The 23,943-nt window shown below is 41.1% G+C and overlaps 1 long non-coding RNA gene across 1 annotated transcript in view; it reads left to right on the top strand.

Moving 5' to 3' along the window:
• Positions 1-13,475, top strand: part of LOC110342556 — a 95,062-nt gene extending 81,587 nt beyond the window's left edge. Inside the window, exon 5 of the long non-coding RNA XR_002384661.2 lies at positions 13,130-13,475. This is a non-coding gene — a long non-coding RNA (uncharacterized LOC110342556). The remainder of the gene's footprint in view (positions 1-13,129) is intronic.
• Positions 13,476-23,943: the final 10,468 nt, after the last annotated feature.

Here is a 23,943-nt window from a genome sequence, read left to right as displayed (position 1 = left end):
TTGGTTCTCTTTTTCAAAGCTGTCACTCTAAAGAAATTTCAGGAACTGATGATGAGCAATCTGGTAGGACACCCATTAATGCTCCTCCAGATTTCTGAGCAAATTAATCCTGCCCACAAGAGTTTCCTTTATTTTTCCACCTCTTCTACTTCTGTCATTGTCTGAGAGCTAGATGAAGCTCTTCTCTACTAGTGGGAGAAAAATGATTGCTAAAACAAGCCATTCATAAACTGAACCAAAATGCCCCAGCAACACACTTTGAAATTAATAGTGTGAAATTTGTTTAATCCTCACTCGCTGGGATAGTTTCAGTTTCCCAAGCACCCAATGTTCAATAAATGGACAATATAAATAAACAATGCGTCTATTTCATAAGACACTAGTGATTACCAGGGGAAGCTTATCTTTACCTCCTTGCAGCCTTTTCCCTGTCAACTCATAAACTTCTTATTTGCTCTGTGACTCAGCATACCTGCGACAATAACTATATGGCAATTCATAGATATCAACAGGATGTTTGGTTTAGGTTAGCCATGAATAAATACTGATATCGCTAATCCTAAAAATCACAAGTACGATAAAAATAAATATTCTGACCTTGCGGTGAGTGAGTAATTGGACATGAATTGCATTTGTCTTTCTGATAATGATGCAAAGCAGAATGGCAGAGCTAAGGGACATCCTGTATTTATGTGCTTCCACTACAATGGGTAATTAAGTGGAGTTGAATAGTTTAAGGTCAGGCTTTGGTCCTTGCCCTTGATTTGTGCACTTGAAGTGGAGACAGCAAACAGTAATGCCCTCCAATGGTAAGGGCTCAAAGCACAGTGTTAGTGAGTTACACTGGGCTGTACTCTGCCTACTGTAGCTGCTTGTTTTGAGCCCAAATGAGATGGATTATGGCCGTGTCACAAATAGAAAGAGATTTATAATATATAAGTTAATATTATTGCTTCCCTAGAAGTAATTGTTGTTTTTACCTTCATTTCAAGTCAATGGCCCCTAACCCTTATGAACAGTGGCAAACAACTTTAAAATAATTTCTCTAGGTTGCTTCTCAAAGAAGGAATGCCATCCTAGATACTTGTATACACATATATACAACTTTTAGACTCTATTAGATTATAAAAGGTTCTTCAAGCTTGAGCAAACCTTCCACTTTTAGGACTCCATGTGGCTTAGATGACCATCTCTTAATTCAAAGTATTTTGGTACAAAAATGGCATTTTATACTTCTCAACACAGGAACTACGGCTTGCATAGATCCCTTTTCTGGTCAGATGCTTCAGTGATACAGGCCTATAATCCCAGCACCCTAGAGGCTGAGACATGTTTTGGAAGACATCCTTGACATGTAAGAGCACCAGACCACCCAGTCAATACTACATGTCAAAACATTATTTTAAAAAGTTTTTTCTGAGTGTGCAGTCCCTTTCCACCTGAAAACTGAGGCAGAGAAATGCCAAATAACTTGTTCAAGATCAGGACTGGAGTCCAATGTATGTTGATGATGTACAGGATGTTGCTACTTACAGGTCTCTCAGTTTGCTGAGTGTTCTGCTGTTGCCAACTCAAAATGTTGGTCCTACACCCGTGCACTCCACTGGAGTCACTAACCAGATGCAGTGGATTTAAAAAGGTACATGAAGTTGGAAGGGAAATGTTGAGAGCAGGGAGTGGCTTTAATCAAAACACACTAGACTCAGGTTTTAAATTCTCAATCAGTAACCAGGATACATTGCATGCCTATATGAAAATTTTCACAGATTACAGAAAGGAAAGCAGCAAGCGACCAGCTGATGTGGCATAGAGCTCAATCTCAGCACTAGAGAGTCTGGAGCAGATGGATAGCGTGGTCCAGCACAGCTTACCATCGCCTCTTAGCATGCTACCTCCTCTCTACTCCCTCCATCATTTTCCCTTTCATTTCATGTGTATGCTTTCTTCCATTTTTCACTCAGTTATTTTCCTTCAGTAGAACCCCAGCTCCATGAAGGCAGAGATTTGATCACTGACATATCCCTTCTTCAATATGGTATGTGGCCAGCCTATATAAATATTGGTCAATGAAAAAAAATCCTACCAAGGAGTACTTATCACATATTAATTAGCATTCTTAAGTAGCATCCCTCAGTCCCCTATTACATATCAGAATATGCATCGAGAGAGCTCAGAATTCCTTGAGGTATGCCACTGTTAAAATGAGAAACTGTGATTTTTAACTAGACGGAAAATAGACACTGTAATTAAAGAAGATTTACTATTGTTATCATACTGGATTATTGGAAGAATTACAGAAGAAGAAAGCCTGTCACTTCTTACATACTGAATCGAGGTGCTCTTTACTTAATTTAGCTGCCCTCGATATGAAATGTGTGCTGTGTTCTACTGAAAAGGAAACTGAGCCTCAGAAGTGTTTACTCTCCTCCCCCAAGTTTCCTCAGTTGACAGATGATGAGTATGTGAACAGGCTTTCCGCAGTGGTGGCTATTATTAATCATTGCTAAAACACACCAATGTTAGTAACTTGTGACCTCAGTTCTTTCAGGAAATAGACTAGAATATTCCTCACTCATAGTGATATTCAAGTTTTCCTACCGTCTGCTGATTACCTTGCTGCTGCTGAATTCTGTTGTCTTTGGTGAGAATTAAGGAAAAGCTGTGGATGGAGGGTCATTAGGCAAAGCAGGTCAGTTTCCTGCCATATTCCTTTCCTTGGGTTTTATGGTATTAAACTCTCTATAAGCTGCACATGGGGTATACTCATAAACCGGATGTTATCTGTCCTCAAGGAGGACCTTGCTTCCTGTAGGAATCCCAACATGTAGTCATTCCACAATAATGCCCTTTCTGCTGCTGATCTGTGTCCCATATAAGGCTCAGAGATGCGCTCAAGGTATTTAATCTAGGAGTAGAGCCCCCGGCTGCCAATGAATAGAAAGGTCCAAATCAGAAGCTAGATTGTAAGTTACCATAGAAGAATGGCTGGTTTTGTTTGATCCAGGTTGTTCCCAAGTGTCTAACCCAGCTCCTAATGCACTAGTAAGCCAATCCAGTAGCATTTACTAGCGGCCTAGGCTAGTCAGCTTTCTGCTGCTGTGAAAATATATCGAACAAAATCAGCGTACAAGGAAGAATGGTATCTTTTTGTTCATGCTTTCAGAGGTTTTGATCCATGATCACTTGGCCTGGTTGCTTGGAATGGTGGTCACAGTATGGGTGGAAGGAAAACTGCTCATCTCACAGTACCTAAGAAGTAAAACAGAGAGAGGAATGAACGAGAACTCATTATCCTCCTCAAGAACCTGCCCCAGTGACCTAATTTTTCCCCTGACTAGACCCCTATCTCCCAGAGATTATTCCATTCCCCATTATCAGTATACACTGGCCATCCAGTGTTTGGGGATCCTGACTATCTAAACTACTCCAAAGACTGAAGTACCCCAGGGCAGTCATGGGGAAAGGACTATTCACTGAATGGCTGTTAGAATGATGTTTGGAGGGGGGGGCATTTCAGAGACAATTCTGAGAGATGAAAAGACAGCTGAGAAAAATATGAAGACCACAAGTAAGAGCTAGAGGTGGGTTGCTTTTACAGTTGGCAGAGTGAAGACGCAATGAAGGACTTTAAATGGCTTTCTGTGAAGTCCTGGGGTACCTGTCAGTGGGAGACAACACGAGAGGACTTAAGATAGAAGAGTTTCAGTCCGAGTTAAGTCTGTGGCAGTGAGGGGGGAGGGAGACGGAGAGGGGAAGAGAGAGGGAGAGGGAAACAGAGAGAGAGAGAGAGAGAGAGAGAGAGAGAGAGAGAGCACTCAGAATCCTATTTCTTAGACCCATAAAAAATCGTTAGTTCTATTTTACAGATGAGGTAGAGGTTTACAAAAGGTAATGGTATCCTCTAGGTCTTATTCTGAGCTACACAGCCATAATTTGAGCCTAATCTGATGGCTCGTGTATCTGGGAAAAATACAAAAACTGCACTGGATGGAAGTGACAAATTAACTGGATGCAGGCAAGGCAAAGATACTAAACAGGCTTAATCTATACTAACCTATTACTACCTTCTTTGCATGGTTAGTTGTTGAATTTGAGAGTCTGAACCACAGACGCTCATCTTTCCCTATTACCCACAAAGCTTCTGGCTTCTTTTATGTTCCTGTAAAATGGCCTGCCTCCGAGCAGGTGACAAAGAAAGACACACAGGACGGGAAGTTTTAAATAAGCAGTGCCCAATAAAACTCATGTTTACCTAATAAAACGTTATCAGGCAAAGTTCTGGACTAAAAGTGAGGGGGACGCAACGGGAAAGAAAAAGCACAAACGTGACGGGAGTTAAAATGGACAAATGCGGCCTTCTGTAAGCACAGGAGCAGGAAGTCAGGGGCTTCGCATTCCATCCAGATGAGAGGAGTGCAGGAAGAGAGGAGCAGCAGGGCGACAGATAATGGGTTCCACTCTCGGCCTTGTGCTTGGAGCTGGGTCCGAGTTGGGAGTGGTGAGGAGGGCCATCTGGCCTGAGGAATTGACAGATACGGGGGCTCCGGGACCTGAGGACCCTGTGCTCAGCTTCCCAATGCTGAAACACCCTGGATCTTATCAAATCAACCCTATAGTGCAAAGTGGAGGCATTTGGTGTCCTTGTGGGGATGGACAACAAAAAAGTTTCCCTCATGGGAGCCCGGAATAAATTGAAGAATAGATATGATCTAACATGAAGATAAAAAGACATAATATGCTATTGTCCATCTGATATTATACATACAGAAAACAATTTAATTCTTTACATTGGGAAATGGCAAACAGTGGTCCACAGGCCAACCCCAACTTTGTCACCTGCTTTGAGAGCCACTCTCATTTTGATGTGTCAGTTACGGAGACTTTCATGCCAGAAAAAAAGAATTGAAAAGTGTCCCGAGAGACCGCAGGCCCCAAAGACTAACACATGTGTCATCTGGCTTGTTTGAGAATACTGGTGGTAATTTTTGCATTTGTAGAATCATATATTTCTTTAAAGAAACGATATATTTGTCTTTCATTTTGTTTATAGTTATGTTTCATTTCAATGTTGAGTATAAAAGAAGTAGTTAAAAATACATGGCTACAGAGGAAACTGGACATGGTGTTCTGACTTCACTCTGCCCCGAGTTCAGCCATGCAAAGTGTGTTGCTTTGCTTACATTTCTCTGAGAATTAGGAAGTCCCAAAGCAAAGTCCCAGAGGGTAATGGTCTGTTGCAGTTTCAGAGCAGTGCCTCTCGAAGGTGGCTGAGTGGCTGGGGAATCCCTGTGTTTTCCACACCTTATGCAGGGTTGGCCATAATACACGTCACATCCCTTACACATGAGGGGAGGAGGCATGTGAGATGATGGAAAAAAGATTCATTCCCACAGACGATGATCTGAAGCTTGCCCCTGGAAGTAGCTTTTGGACAGTGAGAGGATGCCTAGACCCTTTGAGCCATAGTTTCCTAGTCTTCCAAATGCATGGTTTATACCAAGCCATCAACTGAGGTTGGTCAAAGCTGTCTCATCTGTCCTCCGGGCCTGCAGTGCAGCTCCCTGTAGGAATCAGATAGCTCATTAGTGAGGAACATTGCGTAGTTCCTCACTGCCTGAAATACCCTGACTCTCACAAAATCAGGCCTGCAGTTCAAGGTGGTAACATTCAGTGTTTCCTGTGTTTACTCCAACCCCATTTCCAGAAGTCACAGGCTAGCATGGGAAAGAGATCCCACTCTCCCACACATGAGCCTCTGCGGCCACCTGACAACTCATGAGAACGACCTCCCCAGAGAGATGCTTCCTCTACCTCTCCCAGCTCCCCAAGTCTCACTCCCTGTAGTAGTTTTGGTATCTTGTGGTAAATTCCCTGAAACATGTGCCCTTTCATAGATTATTCGAAGACATTTGGTCTCTATGGGAAAGAAACATAAATCTGCTTGCTATGCTTCACCTACCAAGAAAGCATCCTAAAATAGCTAAGTCAGTTCACCAGAAGAAAAATTCAAATAGATATTTTTCACTTTAGTTCGTAGTTCTAGTTTCTGTTTTCGACGGGGATTTCATGGGGGGAGCTGGGACAGGGGACGTTGACTCCCAAGAGCTGAACATATGGAGATGACATAAGTGGGGACAACTACAGATCTTTTCATGTAATAATTTACCAGCCAGGTACAGGCAGCATTCTTGTGTGCTTAACATTGGTTTTCAGGGTGTCGTGGACAGTCATTTCTCTGCAATCACATAATGTGGCAGGTAAGAAAGCTGAAACTACATAATCTTCATAGAGAACATGAAAAGGAAAGCAATGTCTAACAATGACTGCATCTTTTCCACACAAACATGATGTGATGGGCAGCTTCAGTGTCTATAATCTCAGTGCCTGTGACTTCTTAAGATCCCTCCACACCTGGAATCCAATGACTCCAATTTTCTTAGTAAGGTTTGGAAGCTGACACTTGTAGTGTCAGCACTTGAGAGGTGGAGGCCAGAAACTCACCCAGAATGCAAAGCCACCTTGGGATACATAGTGAGTTCCAAGACACCAGAGGGTGACCTTGTCTTAAAACCCACAAAAACGAAACAAAGCAAAACAAAACAAGATGTTATCTCAAACCCTGCTTCACAGGTCGTGACAAGCTAGTGAAGATGACTGCATTTCCTGTCAAGTATCAGGAACCTAGCAAAGGTCATCCATATGCCTGTGTCCTCATTTCCCTACATTTCCATTTCCCTGGGTCCTCTGGGATCCAGAGTTCTGGTCAACCCTGCTTCTCTGGCTGAAAACATGCCAGACTGATTGTAGATGTGAAGAGGAGCTCTTTGAAGGACTTTGGGGGCACTGATCTGATTGTATTTTAAAGTCATTAAGTGGCTTGAAAGTCAAAACATACACGGAGAATGCAGTTGTCTTTAGTGTAAACAAGAATCAAAACAAGGAGAGAGAGGTGACTCAGACCTGTAACCTCAGTTCTTGGGACATGAAGGAAGAAAGATCAGAAGTTCATGGCTGCCCCCAGATATGTAGAGTCTGAGGCCTGGGCAATGTGAGAATCTGTTTCAAAACAACTGTAACAAATAAACAGTGGCAAATTCACCATAAGTTTACCAATTGAGGTCTCATGGTTACCAAATCTGTGGTAAGAAGATAAGACTATGCTTGCCTCACTGGTAGTCTGTTTTTCTCTGTGTAGGTTGAGCACAATAACAACATCAAGTTCATAGGAGGGGCGCCCCCTGTTGGTCACTACAGGACTTGTGCTTGCTTTGGTCTGGGACTGGAGAGGTGGCTCAGAAGTTAAGAGCACTGACTGGTCTTTCAGAGATCCTGAGTTCAATTCCCAGCAACCACATGGTGGCTCACAGACATCTATAATGAGATCTGGTGCCCTCTTCAGGCTTGCAGGAACACACAGAGGCTTTAGGTCTTAAAAGGGGAGCTGGGTTGTGACTGAGATGCAGAAAGATGAAGGGGCAGCTGTCCTCTACATCACGATTGTTCTCTTGCCGTCTTGCCGTTTCTGGCCCTCGGCTCCCACCCACTCCATCCGGTGGCTTTTCTTTACCCTTCCTTGGAATCTGTGTGGAGCTCACATGAAAGAAATCCCTCCTGACCTATTTTCCTTTTATCACAAAATAGTTTATATTAGCATTTAAACATTTACTTAGAAGTTTCCTCCCTTTTATATGTTTCTTCACGAAACAATATTTTGGGTAGCAAGCATGCTGTGTCACATAAAGGAAGACTGAAAATCCAGGCATGTTTCCTATTTCCATAGAACTCAGAGCCTTAAATAACCCTATTAGGTCATTGCTGTTGAATGCTCATAGCCACTGCTTTAGGAGAACAGACAATATACCCATTTGACAGAGCAGACAAATGACTAAATGAGGAGAAATGAAGACGGTCTGGGATTAAAGCCTTCTCGAGAACCAAGCGTGGGGCCACAACGAAAGAGAGGGCTTGAAAGAAACGAGTATACACAGCAGAGGTCCACTGGCTTCCTTAACAGAGTAATGAACATCTTAAACTCTGATGGGCAGAGAGAGGACCAGAGGAGGAGAAAGGAAGGTGAATTAATACCCTTGATTCCAGGTTCCCCATTCTCTTTTAAATGCTTGGTCATTTTTTGGCCACCTTTCAAACTCTAGAAAACACTCTGGAATTCCAAGCTAGGCAGGGTTTCCTTTGCAGTTTGGGCTATTGTAACTTTACGAGAAATTGTTCAAAACTTCCTCTCACCGGTTATAAACCAGTCTTTTGAATGAATTCCTTATTCATGAAGTGGTTAACCCTTATACTTTCTGACTCATACTTTGATACTACTTAGCTTTTAGAGTAAGGTAAAGTCTGGGATGCCTTCCTATAAACGCACACACATACATATCTGCATCCTTGCATGCCAAACATTAGGAAACCCATCTATATGTACATGTATAAGACCAAATAGACACCTATGGAATTCTCTATGCACTTAGTGATATGTCTTTTCCTCTTGTGGATTGGGAAATAGACTCAAAATATCTAGACGTCCATATACGTATAAGTAGATTTTTCGTTTTTTGAAAGAAACAGGAGGTCCTGCTGGCTATAGCTGCTTGTGTCCCCCCTTTTAATCTCTTTCTATTACTTTTGTATGGAGGTGCTCCCTCCATCAAGTGAGTGGCAAAATGGAGATGCACTTGCATTACAATCCTTGATATAGGGTATGTGGTCTTCAGAAGGCATGATCTACATAAAAGTGTGAATGGAGATTTATTGGATGGCATTAGAAGAAGACAAAATATTTATAAAATATTCATCAGCCTTTCCTCCTCCTCCTATTCCTCCTCCTCCTCCTATTCCTTCCTCCTCCTCTACTTTTTCTTTGAAAATAACTATTCCTGGAACTTGAGACTGAGAGTTTGTCTGGCCTTTAAAAAATTCCCATTCCCTGGTGTAACATTATTATAAATTGTGAAGGCATCACAGAACATAATTTTCCCTAATAGAAGGTCTGTATATGGACACTTTTCATAGTTGGGTCCTTAGACGTTGTTTAAGCACACACGCATGACTCAGATTGCAAGGATTTGCACAGTGCTCATAATCAGTATTTCCTGACTGCTCTCACTAAGACTTTAAGCAAAGTTACAAGGGTACCACCACTAACCATTTCACTTGTCCCTATCTCACTCTGCCTTCCCTTGGAGAAAAGTGTTAACCGAAATATTTCCTAATTGTGGTGGCTGATTTCATCTAATTTTGATAGTGTCACTCATGATAGATATGATTAATTTTTGCTGTTATTTCAGTCACTTCTTGTCTCTGTAAAGACTCAGAGATCCTCAGGGCCACAGGCTCAGCCTAGAGTCAGGTATAAGCAGAATTGAATCACAAAAGCAGCCTGGATGAGCATTCACTGCTGGCAAGCTCTTCTCTGCTACAGCTCCCTCTCAAATCCGTATCCAAACTAGTAAGACAGTTTGTTTAAATAGACCATAATCATTTGTCCTTTCCAAGTTTATAAATATTTGAAAGGCTTTCAGCTAAGTTTTTAAAATAAAAGTAGTCATGAACATATTGCCATGACTTTTAATACATTTATTATCAGTATATGCCCAGGAATGGAGTTTCGACGTAATAACATAGGCAAATATTTAACTGCAATGGGCCATCTCTAGGTGTTTTCAAAGGAATGAAACCAGTTCACACACAATGCACAATTAGTTATGAGACCCAGTTACATTTCGTATTTACTAGCTCTCAACCATTTAAAAAATTTAGCAAATCTTATAAATATGTGGTTAAAACCTCTTTCTTTTATTTTTTGAACTTATAATTATTTCCTCCTCCCTTTCTTTCTAAACCCATCCATATACCCCTCTTTTCTCTTTTTAAAACTAATGACATCTTTTTTCATTAATTGTTGTCACATATGCATTTTTTTCACCTAAATACATGAGTACAACTTCCCCACTCTGTGTAATGTTACTTGTGTGTCTGTTTTTAAGGCTGGTCACTGAATTAGATAGCAGTTGTTGGTATGCTTGTCCCTGGGGAAGAGCACTCTCAACACACCTAGGATTTCTATAGCTCTCTGTGTCTGGTTGAGGCCTCATGATCTTCCCCTTGTCCACTTTGGTATGTCTATTATTGCTGCCCTTGTTCAGATCATGTTTATGCAGTCATGTTGACAAGATGTTATGGGTGTGGCTTCTAACATGACCAAGAAACAAAGCCCAGAGGAAACTCCCTGATCCTGTGGCTCTCATATTATTTCTACCCCCTCTTCTGAGATGTTTCCTGGGCCTTGAATGCAAGACTTAAATGTGAGAGTTATATTATAGATGCGTCCATTGAGACGGATCCACAAGTCTGTCTTTTGGGTGGTTGTGTTTGTTGTTCTAGTGGTCTAGGGCTGTTACAAAGGGAAGGGTCATTGGCACAGGGTGAGGACAACACTTATCGGTGAATATAAGGACAAATACTTAGAATGTAGTTAAGGGTTATCCTGGTTTAGTAAAATGATGGTTGGAAGTTCGTTTCCAAGATCCATTACTTCACTAGCCCTGGGTAGTTGGCTAGCTTTCTCACACCAGAACACCAGACATGATTTTGATTTGGTGTTTGAAGCAAGAGTTCACTATGAAGTCTCTCCTGGCCTTTACCTTTTAGCAATCTTCAAGGCCCAGCCTCTTGTGTCCTGGGATTATAGGAGTAAGCCACCACACCCAGAAAATCACGGTAGTTTTATAACCCATTTTCATGACCAGTGATCTACACATAATGTCAGCTTTTGTTGTCATATTTAAAGTGGTTATTTATCCTCTTAATTTCTAAGAGTCCTTAATGCATTCTTAGTATGAATCCTTAATCCAACAAGTACATACAGGATGGCAAAAGCCTCCTCTGGAGCCATGACTTACCTTTTTACTTTTTATGTCCTTTAAGAAGTACCTTGTATCTACAGGCAGGAGAGATGGCTCAGCAGTTGAGAGCATGGACTAATCTTAGAAAAGGCCTGAATTTGATTTCCAGCATCTATATCAGGTAGCTCACAATTACCTCAGGGAAATCCCACACCTCTGTCCTCCCCTGGAACCTGCATTTACATGATCATCACTCCCCATACATATACACACACACACACACAATCAAACTGAAAAACTTAAGCAAAAAGAAAAGACACCCTGTATATCTCAATGTGTGAAATTACATCTTTTTTTTCTAAGAAGATATGTTACCTACTATATTTGATACATAATCCACCTGAGCTTAATTTCTATATAGCATATGAAATAAAGCTGAGAGTTATTTTTTCTCATTCAGCTACCCAAGAGCTCTGTGGATATAGAAATTTATTGCTCCCTTCTGAATTACTGTGGTATTGTTGTAGTAAATCAGATGACCTGGCATATGCCATTTTGTTTCTGGAGTCTTCAATTCTGTCAGGTGGTTAGTCTATTCTTGTGCCAATAAGTGTGTGCTGCATTAATGATCCTGTGATCCCACTATCCATTAGTTTTTCATATAAGCACTATATTCAATGAGTTTTTCAAATTTACTTATGTGTTCTGATACTTTATAAACTCTTGAGGATTTTCTTTTTATACAACAAGATGGTAGCTAATAAGAGAGTTTTATTCCTCTTAAACTGTATGCCTGTTATTTTTTCCTTGTCTTATTGACTTAGCACAATTTGCATAAATTAATGACAAATGATGATAAGGAAAATCGAGTTTTCATGAAAGGAAAATAGAATGAAAAATACTGCAAGAGAAGGAACCAAACCCACATTCTTTGATTCTATAATTGAGGTAAGGGGAAAGGAATCTTTCTCTAGGGAAGGCTTTTGCTTTGGTTTTAGAACCTGTGGTTGCATTAAAACATCTCTATTACCCAAGGCTGAGTTAGTTATTCTGTCAGGGTTTTCCCCAGTGCCCTGTGACTGTGACTTCACGATCAGACCATGAAGTACCTTCCCTCCAGAATCCTCTGAAACCAGCACAATTCTTTCAGCTAGAGTTCACTCTTGCAGAACACCAGGGTTCATTTCGCAGCACTCATACACGCTGGCTTATAACCTCCTGTAACTCTATCTCCAGAGGAATCAGAAACCTCTGGGCTTTGAGGACACCTACACTCCCATGTACATACCCAATTACAGGCAAACATATATGTGTGTGATAATTTTTAAAATCTATGTAAGTTTCTCATTTAACTAGAAGCTCGATGGGATTACTTTTGTAGGGAGAGACCAGGTACCAGCAGCTGACCACACCCCCTTGGGGCATGGTAAGTGGGAAGATTGTAGGGAGAGACCAGGTACCTCCCTATACCTTTTGTTTTGGTCCTTCAATACAGGGTTTCTCTGTAGCTCTGGAGCCTGTCCTGGAACTCAGTGTGTAGACCAGGCTGTCCTGGAACTCACAGAGATCTGCCTGCCTCTGCCTCCCAAATGCTGGGATTAAAGGCGTGTGCCACCACCTCCCAACAAGCTTCAAGGTATTTAATTTTAGGATTATGGCAGCAAAAAATGCTATTGAAGACCCAAAGGTTTTCTGTCGTTCTTGTCAGTCACCCTCGGGCCACTGAGTTCTGATCTTAATACTCCTGCCACTGTTACATTGTAAAGCCTCCCTCCCCCAAAGTATATTTAAGGAAGGAAGGACAACAGCATTCCATCTTGTACTTATCTCTTCTGAGGTAGAAAGCATTCCTTGAGAATCCCCTGAAAACTTATCCAGTACATCCGCGATAGGAATCATACCATGCAACTGAATGACTCTCTGCCCTGGAACATTCTCTCTGCCTCATATACTCTCTTGTGCCTATTCTATGTGACAAATTCCAGCACCAATTTAAATCCCACTCAAATATTTTCACCTCCTCCCAAAGACACAAGAGTTTATTTACCCTTTCCTTTGAGACCACTAGCATGGTGTGTGTACATAAAGTTTGTGTTCTGCATATACATACCTATATGTATATGAACACACATATACACATTTTTAAACTTGGTGTTAAATCTATTAATTACCCACACAATTTTCTTTTTCGCAAGTCTGATCATTTGATGGTAGGCATTCACAGCAATCATATTTTGTATCCCCGTATCTTGACTAGCCCATGATCTATTAAACAGGTATCTGCTGACAGCTTGCTCAATGAATGAAAAGAGATGTGTGAGATGTTGTGGCCTCTTGGCAAGTGAGAGCACTGGCTGGACTCTAAGGAGCTGGCAACCAGTCTGAAGATGCATTTGGATCTGACTGACTCGAGGTGTCATCGGAAGAACCCTTCCCCTCAGAGATGCTCTATCACCGTCACTTCTTTTTCGCCGAATTTTAAATGGACTCTTCATGAATTTCACATCAGGCATCCCAATCCTACTCACTTGGCCGTCCTTCCATGTCTGCCCTCAACCCTTGTAAACTCCTCCCCAAAGAAAATAAAAAAATCAAAAATTTAAAATTAAAGAAAAAAATAAAGTAAATAGAACCTAATAAATAATAATAATAGTAATCATCATAATAAATCTATCTGTGGAAGCACAGTTGTGTTACACAGTATATGCCTTTTGTTCAAACAGCTTTTCTTGCAAACATTTGTTGCTAAGAGTCATTGGTCTGGTGTGAGGCCCCTTGGCTTCTGCTACATCAACCCTGAGACTCCTCTTGGACATCCTGCTGTTGCTCTGAGTTGTGGAGATCCCGCAGGTTTGGTTCTTCACGACCATCCCCTTCACACATTCTAGTACCTCATGGGTAGGGTAGGTTTTGGGGTGAGCCAGCTCAAAGCCCTGGTTCTGGGCCTGGGTGGTAGCTGAGTTGATCAGCCTGCCATCTCTCCTGCACTAGGGCCACCAGGGAAGAGTTCTCCCCAACTGCCCAGGTGAAGGGCAGGGACAGCTCTCCCATGCTCACCTCACTGCTGGAGCTACCATGGAGTGGTCAGTGAGGAAGTGGGGCCAGCTCAGCACAGCATTGGGTCATCAATATGTCCTTAGGGTGCAGCACAGAGCACTTGACTGTTGATGCTAACATGGCCATTGACATCAACATAGACCCCTGCTGCTGTATAGGTCATGGAACCACATGCCCCTCAGTCGCAGCACAGGCATAGACATCACCTTGGCCTCAAGTGGCAGTGCAACCTCTCAAATCAGGAGGAACCATACCACCATCCCATCTCTAGTCCCGCTTCTCTCCATAGTGCAAAACCAGGCCACTTCTCTGTTTCTCTTCCTCTCCACCACTGACTTGCTCATTGGAGGGACAGCTGCCTGGCCTGTGTCTGTGCCGTGGTGGGTCAGGGCCCTGTAGCCTCTGGCTGGCAACAGCCCCTTCTTAGGAAGACATGACCATTCTGCAAAGATGGGGGAGCCACATCAGCAGTGGGTGCCACCTCTCCTAGATGCGTATCTGTGCGTGGCAATCTGCAGATTCATCTTCTCCATTCTGTGGGTGTTGTCTGCTCACGGCAAGTCAACAGCAGTGAAGCCAGCTTTGGAGCGGAAGAGGCCATCTTCTAGCTCTCAGCACTGATGGGTATCAGCAACTTTTCTCTTCTCACAGCAATGGCCCCAAGGTTCCAGCACAGAAAAAAAAGAACAAAGCACCCTCAAGGTAGCATCAATGAGCCTTGCTGTTACAGGACCTTGTTTCCCTCCTCTGGAGACTCAGGCTTCCAATCAGACATTCAACAAGGTGTATCATTCCATTGCACACAGATATTGGAATACCTCAGGGGCTTTCAAGCTCCAGGCCTTCCTCCGTTCCCCCTTCTGACATCAGGTTTGAAGCTAGGGAATGGCCTTGTATGGGAGTGTGATGTGCTCTTTACCTCACTTCAGAGTGTAGCTGTGCTGTCTAACATTGCAGTGGTGTCTGGTCATTTGGAGAGTACTTGACATCCTTTCCCTGCTTTTGGCATGAGAACTTTATATTATCACAGCATTGATAGCTAAGCTTGAAACAGGAAAAAATTAAGTGATTTTACATTCAAACATCTGTAATTCAATATCCTCTCTCAATGAACATGCTACATATCCTACTATATACTGATAGACATCAACTATGACAGATTTTATCACTGATGCAAACCCAGTGGGTATGGAGGCCTTGGCAGGCCTGGTTGAGAAAGGCCCGGGGTCAGCAGTGCTACACAAGCAGTAAGTGGCTAAGTTCAGGCTGAAACACAGGCCAAACTGAGCAAATAAAGATGATTTTTCTTTTGTATTTTGGTCCCATCTCATTAAAGTTACACTTTATCTGGGCCCAATGAAATTGGCATAGGGTGGCAGACAGTTCCACAACTTCAGATGCCCAGTGGATCTAATGTAAGCTCCAACGGATGCTGTAACAATAAGCGACACACAATTACTGAAAGTAAAACTAAGTATTTATTGTAGAAATTACTCACAAGATACCAAACAAGTAACCCAGATGAGCGAAGCAGTTTTCAGCTGCCGAACCGGAAGCCGAACTCCAGGAAAAGAGACCAAGACTTCCTGTGTGCTGTCTTTTATACCTTCCCCCGTAACGCCCCCTAGCCATGCCCAAAAGTGGGCCTGGCTAGTGACGTAGTTCTGCCTACGTACGTATACGTCTTTACGTCCAGCCGTATACGTCTTTAGTCCTGCCTAAAGTGGGTGTGGTTAGCGGTGTGGTAAACCGCCCTTTTATTACCTCATCTGTATGCGCCTCTAATAAGTCACATGTTTAATGGCTGCATACAGACTTCCTCCTACAGATCTAAGAGTGGAAGACATTGGGGAAGTGCCGGAACCTTCCTAATACATCTGGTAGACCTTGTAAAGTGAAGCAGCCCAGAGAGTTAAAGGCAACAGGTTCAGCAACAATGTAAGTACAAGATAATTTGTCTTCCGTGGAATATTCCTTTACATTGCAATTGGTTCCATGAAGAAGCTGTCCGGCCAATAGCTGAACAGGAAAAAAGGTTAGGTGGGAGAGACAAACTGAGGATGCAGGGAGGAAGAAGGACAGAGTTGGATGAGTCACAGATACAGAGAGAAGCAAGATGGGCATGTCGTGCTGAGAAAAGGCAGGCAAAGCATAGATAAGAATGTTTGGCTCATTTAAAGGTAAGGGTTAGCTAGTGAAAAGCCTGAGCCATTGGCCAAGCATTTCTAATTAGTATTAAACCTCTGTGTGGTTACTTGGGAGCGGCTTTCAGGGCAGAAACACCTGCCTACAGTTTTCCTAGGATAGAATAAAAATATGTGTTGGGTAAAGCCTTCCTGCCAGCCTGGTTCCAGAGCTGCATCAGTCCCAAATAAACACACAGGAGGCTATATTAATTATGAAGCTGATGGCCGTTTGTTTGGTTTCTTACTGGCTATCTCTGACTTAAGTATTTACTCCATAATTGTTAATCTAAGTATTTCTCTTACTGAAGAAAGGGTCCAGACTTCTTATCCCTCTGGCAGCTACATCATGACTTCCTGTGTTTCTCCTTCCTCATTTCCAGAATTCTCCTCGACTCCTAGTCCCACCTATCTTGCATCCCTATTGGCCAACAGTGCTTTATTCAACAACCAATAAGAGACAGATTTCAGAATGACATCTCCCATCAAATATGTACAAAGCAAATATGACACCAATGACTGGAGGAAATAGAAGAGGCTTCAGCGTTGAAATTTCCTGTATTCAGAGATACAGTGGCTGAAACTCAGAGAAATATGTAACTAGATACACATCACTGACACTCACATGACCAAACTAGGATTACAAATGGGGTTTTCTGACACATCATTTATGAAGGAGACACAATGGAGTCCCTAGACAGGCTAAGAACATGACCAGGCAGTAGGTTCAGAACGGTCCATCCACTACATGTGTGACCTTAACCTTTCATAACCTAGAAGAATACCTTTATTAGAGTTTTGTCTTGCCCCAGGGGCTTTCACCTCTTGCTCTTTGACTTGGTACCAAATGTTCATTCAGAAATCTTCTAAAATGTTTTATTTATTGGTTTTACATGTTGTGTACATATTTTTGCCAGATCAATTTAAAGAAAAATATTATCGTGTGTTAATCTGCTCTCCACTCACACTGAGCAGTATTTCCTGCTGACATCAGGGCAGTCCAGAGTCTCAACTAAAACCCAAGCAGTGGGATCTGACTCCTACAGCCAGCTCTTGGCAGTAGCCACCTGGGATACAAAGAGCAGAAACAAAGATATATGATGATAAAGTCCAAAGAACTCTCAGTTTCTTCATCACTACATGTGGTGAAAATGGAAAAAAAAACACAAACCAAAGCAAAACCAAGCAGAACTGTAGAGGTGGCTTCACTTCAGCCTTAATCAGGACAGTTACTCATTGTGAAATAGCTTAATTGACTTGAAAATGTTTACCCTCCTTGTCCTTTCCCTGTTGACAATGGTGTTCTACAGGCACATAGGTGGGCCAAGCACTCCCTAAAATTCGCAGGTGTTTCTAAAGTCACCAGATTTGGTGAAGAGAGTACAATAATACATTGGGGGTGGAATAATGTGTTCAAATCTTGGCTGACTTACTACAGAGCTGTGATCAGAGACAAATCCATGGAAGCATTCCTGTGTCGGCAATGCCTACGTTTCAGGGTTATAAAGATTAAATGAAATGATTGGTGTAAGATTTATTACTCAAACTATGTTACTTGAAAATGTATATTTTTGGTTTGATTTATATTTTGAAAGCCTTAAACTGTAGATTCTGTGAAGATAGGCTGGGCAGAGAATTGTAGCCACACTGATGAGCATCAGGAGGTTTTCAGTAGCCTATCTGAGACCTGAAAAATAGATGTATTGTTTAAAATGGAAAAGAACATTGAAGAACTAAAAAGTCAGTCAGTGCCAATAAAATATCTACAGTGTGTAATATCAAGGAAGCCTCAGTTCTTAACTCTTTCTGTGGAACTAAGAGAAACATAAGAACGTGTAGGAAAAATTAGTAAAGTTAAAAGGTATAGATCTTCCAAGTAGTTTTAAAAGGCATCAAAGCAAAACTGCAAAGAGAATAAGTGAATTCATGATAGACTCCCCTGTCTTCTCTTCAGTTGTCTAGGCTGAAAGCCAGCATCATCCTTGACATTATTCCCTTCTCCTCACCTTTCCTCGTGTACTGAGATTAGTCACTCTTCCAGACAAAACATACCACTTCTAAGACTAAGACACCAGGCTACTACTGTGCACTTGTGAAGATAATTGCCATCTCCTTCTGGTTTCTTGGTCTACTAACGTTGGGAAATAGTTCAGTTACAGTCTAAGTGGGATCACACATTACTCAGATCCTTCCAGTGGCTTCTGTCCCTCTCAAGGAAAACCTAAGTGACCTAAAAAGCACCCATCCTTTACAGTTCTCTGAATTTATTCCCTATCATCCCTTTCTTTGATGATACTGATCTAGCCATACTGGCCTCTTTGACACTCTGAAATATGCCTCCCTGCTCTGTTTTTACCTGAGCAGTCCTTGATCCTGGAATATTTTTCTGCTAAACCAACTCCAATATCACCTTCGACAGTGTGCTTGGGTATCACATTTTCAACAAAACCTTTGGAAATATACGATGAATGTGGCAATATCTTCTGTAACATTTCGCATCCTCCTTCCCCGTTATATTGTTCTGCAAAACATGCTGAACTAGTGTATAATTCAATTTTCCTCATTAGTATCCCATGGGGAGTAGTATGCTTTGTGTTTTGTTGATGCTAGATATTTATGTCTAACAGTTACTTTCCCTATATTTTGATGGTACTGTTTGGAATTTGGTCTATTTGAGACCCTGAGGAGATCAATCCTTTATTTCTCTTTGACTTCATTTCTCCTCTGTTCACCTCATGCTTTCTTATTTATTGAGGCAAACGGTCTGTAATTCTCCAAAGAGTCTAGCTTCAGTCACGCCCTTTTGCCTTTGTTCTCACTGTCTCTTTTCTCTGGAATACTCCTACTTTTCGTTTGGCTGGATGCTTCTTGCACTCTGAACTCGAAGCCATCCTCAGAAAGTTGCAATAGCCCCTCTTGTTGAGTTTCGTTAACACTTGTTCTCTGTGCTTCACATTCAGCCATCTATTACTTCAGCACTGTATTTACCATCTGACATTGTTTCTTCAGATCCAGTTCTGCTCATAAACTGCAAACTTCTAGAGGAAAACCCAGGCATGAGTTGAACATAAAAACTGCACATAAAACGGAGAACCATGAGGGGGGATTCCTGGGGAAATATGATCCAAGAGACAGCACTTGTCCAATCCAGACTATTTACTTCCTAGAGAACAGGGATGTGAGATTCAAGCAGATATGACCTTGATTTCTGGTTTCTTACCTACCAAACATCAAGTCTGGAGTAACTGTTGAACTCTGATGTCCTCATCTGTCTATTGGGAATAATGTTATTGCACAACATATACAAGCAATGACTGTGTGACATTGTATAATGTATCCAGTGACTTCATCCTTAGGAAGGAAGGAAAATAATTTCCTGTTTTTACCCATTCATCCTCCCTCAGTTAGAACATGTAAGAGCCAAGTTTGAAACTGTTAGGGGAAGGGCTGCAAGCAGTAGGTGCTTTTAGATGTGGTGGGAGATAGTTGACTTCCTCCTGGGGGGCCCAGCTAGCAACTGGCATGCCCCTTGATAGCCAAGTTAAGCTTTCAATTTTAAAACTCAGAAAGTTGACAAAAGTTAATTATGCTTTCTTTTAGACACAACACATCTTTCCCAGATTCATTTCTGTTTTCTTGGGCCAGCATTTAGTGATCTTCATGGCAGCCTTGCTCCTCTCCTGGAATCCTTGATAAGTAAGGAGACTCAGAACTACCATAATGCATGCCATTGTGTATCAGCTTGACTTTGGTGAACTGGAATCTGATGGAATGTTAATTTAGTTTAATTTCATGACAATCCTATAAAAATATGGAATATGACATGATCGATCTCTGTTTTAAGTCCAGTCTTGTCTCAGTTCCTCTAACAGAGTTCATAAGTACATCACAGGTCTTACAAAGGCACACAGTCATGGCTCCATTTGCAGAAACAAGACACTTCAGACATTTCTAAGTGAGAGTGTGTGACTATGACATTTCCTTTGTGTTCTTTATTCTCTTAACCTTTCAGTTTCCTTATTGATGTTGCCAGAACAAACTAATGAGTGGATTTGATCAGTTGAACTCTAGTGATCCAGAGTAAACTCTACACTTTCCTCGTCAGAACAGAGAGTTGGGATGTTAATGTTTAAATTTGTAGATTTTAGGGCCAAATTTCCTGTAGTCCTTCTCCTTGCTTCTGCATGTGTTGAATTCCATGAAACACCGTATCATGTTGCATCTCATCGCACTTTTCCAGAAATTACAACTACTGAAAAAATACTTACCAACATTTGTGATTCTATGGTATTCCTTAACTCATCGTGATACTATTCCATTGAATCCATCTTCAGTAGGTATCATAACAAACCACCAATACTGAACTTCCTTTGGTTTATCACATGACTTCTTGCTGCATCACCTGTCATTGAATACTGTTCTCTTGCTACCGGAAACTCTACTCTTCCATCTTCCACAATATGACACATTTTGGCTTCTCTTTTACTCTCTGTCTCCCTACACAACCTCCTTTTCCTTTTGTATTTCTTTGACTATTGTCACCTCACAGAAATGTCTTTTCATCTCACATCTCTTCTGATTGTAAGTACTTTTCCTGTTCCAATTCATCATACTTTGCCTGTGTAAGAGCTACAGGATCTATAATTTTCATTTTACCTTCATCTGTTTCCCAGTCCAAAACATCCACATACCCAGGCTATGGTAGTTCTGGTTTCCATATGTTGCTCACCAAATCATGATCTTACAACACAATGTCTTCTCTTTGTATTCTAGATAGAAATTTAGAGCCATTATTGGTTCCTTACCTATTTCTTCATGCTCAGTCATTTTACCCTATGAATTTTCTTGCCCAATATGTTAGATCCATTCCTCTCTCACTTTGTTTTCTTGTCTATGTATCTGTAAGCCTAATCTTTTTTTGCAAGGGCTTTGGGAATTACTAGTCAACCCAGCTCATACTACTCTATGTTCCACGTGAAGGTGAATCTACAGCATGCATGGCAATGGATACATGCATACTGGTAATACATATCTGACTTGATACTATGCAGGCAGTCGATTACTTGGACTGACATTAGTGCTGGAAACACACACTGGAACACACTTGAGAAATTTCTGCACATTCACACAATGAGTCACATGCAAGAATGTTCTGAATGGCATTGTTATTAACAGTAAAAACATGCAAACAATACACATGATCATTTATGGGGGAATGCAAATGGGCTGTGTCATATTCACCAAATGAAAAACAACATTCAAATCAAACTGAGCGCTGTCAAAATCTGAAAACTTGGATGCTTGGTTTTCAGATAGAAGAAGTTGCAGGGAAAAAATCTTTGAGTTATTTGGCATCATTTAATATAAGGGAAAACATGAATGTTCTATGTATTATTAACATTTACTTAAGCTCAGAGATAGTATTAAAGTTTGCTCACAAATGATAATTGTACAAATTGAGAAAGAAGCTGCATTTGGAAAGAGAGGAATATATTAGGAGTGAAAAACATAGGATGTTTTGGCTATATATAGATAATTTCCCTACTTCAAAGAAACTTTGAATGAAGCATGACATTAGATTGAGCATAATAGGCAGTGCATAACTGTTACTTTACTATTCTATACAATTTTGTCTATGCAAATCCTTTTTATAATTGAGAAATATGACAATGTTACACTTTCGCTTAAAAATATGCCAACAACCTTCAACGGCCTATCAAATACCGTTCAAATTCCTTGATGCAATACTCTTTCTGACTTGGAGCTTGCCAATGCAATAGAAATCTGCAGCTGCAGTTCTAAGACTTTCTCTTCTTGCCAATACTATTTGGTTTCTGCTTGGATACCTATGAGGTTCAAGGGAAGCAGAGACTCAAACCCAGGGTTGACTTTGTAGCATATCATCCAGTTTTAACACAAAGCAACTCCCGTGTTTAATTTTGAGCACAAGGAGGGGTGCATACAGAATGAGACTGAACGTAAGTTCCCTTTCCACATATTGCCTTTAACTTCTGGCATCTATGGCAGATCAGAAGGTACCACTCCTTTCCCTCCTTTCTGAAACAGGCTACACTAGTGTAAATGAACTGAATTTCAAAATATTTGCTCTGCATGAATTCAGTACAATGTTTTCTAATATATAATCTACCGTCCCATTTTCTAATGCAATTTTATTAATAGGTAAGGTAAAGTAAGGTGGTTTAGCAACAGAAACAGAAGCTACTCCAATGACAACCAAACTCCACCTGTTCAGTGATGTAAACACAGTACCTCTGCTAACAGCAAGCTTTAGCTACCAGGGATTTTGTATTCACTGCATAAAGCAGGTCAAAGGAAGAGCACAGACATTGTCTGAGAGCCCTTATGTGCCGGGCATGAAGTTAGCTATCTCCATTGTGCCCATTCTCACAGGCTAGAACACAGTGCCTAGGTACCTAATTGTAAGATAGACTGGTAATATAGATGTGCTTAGTGCCTTTGAGGAAGGAAAAAAATGGTATTTAGAGAAAAAGTAGTCTGTCTCTCACAGGTGTGAGAAGGAAAATGCTTAGTTAAACAAAACTAATAGCAGTCATTCTATAGCCTTGAGGAAAATCGGACTAATGAACTGAAAACCCCAAGGGAAAAGGTTACAGTGAGAAACCATACATCAAGCATCCATGCTTCATGTACAATGAATTCAGTTAGGACATACCCCATTGTACACACAGTATTAAGCACCAAGAGAACAGCATTAATGAGTAGACAATGTTGTGTCTCCCTGGAGATTATGTACTGGAGGGGCTGAATGAAGCCAGGAGACCAAGGCTAATCAGAACTGCCCTGTGCCTCTATGCATTTTACAAAAGTAAGTGCAGACCTTTTATTGCTGTTCGCCCTACTCACTGATACTTTAATCAGACAGTAGCCCTACTTATATGTTTTTTCTCCTCATCTCTAAGAAAATCCCACTACTGCCACCGCTGCTGCTGCTACTACTACTACTAGCTTGTTTCATGCACATAAAGGATAGTTCTTACTGGATATTGCAGACATTTCTCCTGTCTTTGAAATGCCTTCTGATAAATACATGCTCAAAGTCACACCAATAGATGTCTTTGTTTCTCAAATACATAAAGAAGTGTGTTCACAATGGGCTCTCTAAATGCTTCTTTACATTCCATTTTTCTTTTTCTCCCTTCAGATGTAGTTTCTTTCTCATTATTAGAATCAAATTAACTATGTGTATGTAATTGTGATACTATTTCCAATCATTCACGAATATTATTTTAAAAAAAAGCTAGTGTCCTAGAAGAACATTTTAGCATTTCCCATTGAGGCTTCACAAATTGTCTTTCTCGTTTTTTTTTAATCTTTATGGTTTTTCTTTGCTTGTTTCTTGAGACAGTATCTCACTCTGCAACCTATAATGAAATTTACAATCCTCCTGCCTCCTCCCTCTCCCAAATTACTGAGATTACAACTGTGTAGCACTTGGTCTCAGGATTTTCTCTGCACACTTTCATTATGTGAAAGAGCCTATATCCATGAACTATAAATTTGAGGGTTTTGCAATGACTTTAGACTTGGGATGAACTATTGCATGTTGTGATTTCTACAAGGGGATGACTTTTCCTTCATAGAATGCCATCCTATCACACAGCACTCTTCTTATACTAACTTGTGTAGATAAAGCAACAATTAAAACCCAGAAGCACTAGAAAGGCAGCTTGTGTGTTAGGAAAAAGTTGGACTTAATTAGTCATGACTAATTTCCATACACCATTATTTATTTATCCTTAGATTTATATTTGCCACTTTAACTTTGTTATGTATTTTGTTCCTATGAGCAAAGACAGGGCCTCATATTT

The sequence above is a fragment of the Mesocricetus auratus genome, unplaced genomic scaffold, assembly GCF_017639785.1.
Source record: "Mesocricetus auratus isolate SY011 unplaced genomic scaffold, BCM_Maur_2.0 Super-Scaffold_100023, whole genome shotgun sequence".
Lineage (NCBI taxonomy): Eukaryota > Metazoa > Chordata > Mammalia > Rodentia > Cricetidae > Mesocricetus > Mesocricetus auratus.
Note: the sequence above shows the minus strand (reverse complement) of the source record. Positions and strands in the feature narration are given on the sequence as shown.